Raw genomic sequence first — 1,506 nt, forward strand, 5'->3', positions numbered from 1 at the left:
CAAAAAAAAAAGCAACAAACAATAAAGAATTCACGAACAAAAACCCAAACAAATCGCCCCACGACCTACCAAACCCCTGGCCTCTCCTGCTGGAAAAGGAGGCAGCGCGGCCCCGGGGGACAAGCGCCCAGGGCAGCCTGGGTGCCGGCGCGGAGCAGCACGGAGAGAAGCAGAGCAGTGCCTGGCTCAAAGAGCTGCCGCCGCCGCCCGCCCCGTCGGTGCCCGCCCGCCCGCCCCGGGACCGCTGCGGGAAGGCCCGGCGAGCCGCCTCGTGTCCTTACCATTAAACTCTAGACACCCGGCACTGAGAGCGTTTGGTTGCGAAACTGAAACGGCAGGTCTTGGGGAAAAAAAAAAAAATAAAGACCCAAAATGGGGAGGGGGAGTAATCGAGCTCTCTTCCAAGTTGCTTCCAAAAGGAGTTAAAACCCTCGTGACATCGCCTCTCCGATGGGCGAAGGACCCTCAGGATGYAGAAGATGCAGAAGCGGCAGCAGTTAGTTGTTTGCTGGTTTCAGGGCAATCCACTCCAAAAAGAAAAAGAGAGACAGGCGGGGGAAAAAAAAAAAAGATAAAGGAAAAAGTTTGCAGGTAGCAGCACAGATCTGGAGTGGAGTCTACTAGGGAATGGAGAAATAGGGATGGAGCGAGATGTCGCCGGAGAACGGAGCGCTGGGGAAGAGGGAAGACAGCGAGCGAGCCCGGGAGGGAGCGGAGGCGGGAGCCGCGGGCTGGCTGCGTGCGATGTTGTCTTCCCCAGATCTCTCCCCTCACTGAGCGCCTTCAGCCTTCTTCTCTTCTTTTCCTGCTCGGTGGCTCCAAACTTGACCAGCYTTCCGCAGCCTTCCGTCTGATATGCAATTAGCAAGAAAATCTTTGCAAACACCCCGCTTCAGCAGGAGCCCTCTTCGTAAACATTTGCCTGCTTGTTACCTTAGAGGACGGGCAATATTGTTTGTTGCCCCCGTAGTGGTGTCCGGATTTTTATTCATGAATCAAATGCCTTTTTTTTTTTTTCTCAGTCACGTAATAATCGGGTATCAGAAAAGACGTCACCACCCCAATTCCTCAAGGAACACAGTTCTGTGTCGTCCTCAAAGATGAGCTTATCAGGAGTCATAAAGCTTCTCATAAACACCAACTCACACTTCCCACCCCCCCCCCCCCAAAAAAAAAATTAGAAAAAGAAAACCTAACAATCAAACAAACAGGCGGAAAACCCCCACCGCATAAACCTAAAAGGATGTTCTCCACGGTAAAGTTTTACCTGACGTGGGAAGGGACCAGGAGGCGGAAGAGGGTAGTTAGGGGTGGGGTGGGGGTCCCCGGTCTTGTCGGGCTTCCCCACCGCTTTGCTCCGGGTCTTTCGGCGGGGCCAGCTCAACCCACACGCAGCCCGGGGCCGCCGCTGGGCGCAGGCCCCCGCGGAGCCGCCCGGCTCTGAGCGCGCAGGCGGAGCAGCCCCGGCGTGGAACCCCCCACTTCCGCGGAGATTTGAGACTATAA

The 1,506-nt window shown here is 55.5% G+C and overlaps 1 protein-coding gene across 2 annotated transcripts in view; it reads right to left on the reverse strand.

The window, feature by feature from the left end:
• The window catches only part of ADCYAP1 (adenylate cyclase activating polypeptide 1), a 6,196-nt gene extending 4,817 nt beyond the window's left edge, over positions 1 to 1,379 (reverse strand). Inside the window, exon 1 of one of the 2 annotated variants that reach the window (XM_057364913.1) lies at positions 1,268 to 1,379. The gene's annotated coding sequence lies outside the window, so the exon portion shown is untranslated. Of the gene's footprint in view, positions 1 to 281; positions 948 to 1,267 lie in introns of those variants that run through there. The other variant, XM_057364912.1, reaches the window with a different exon arrangement.
• Between the last annotated feature and the right edge of the window lie 127 nt (positions 1,380 to 1,506).

This window comes from Malurus melanocephalus, unplaced genomic scaffold, assembly GCF_030028575.1.
Source record: "Malurus melanocephalus ecotype Western Australia unplaced genomic scaffold, MMel_1.1 scaffold_44, whole genome shotgun sequence".
Taxonomy (NCBI): domain Eukaryota; kingdom Metazoa; phylum Chordata; class Aves; order Passeriformes; family Maluridae; genus Malurus; species Malurus melanocephalus.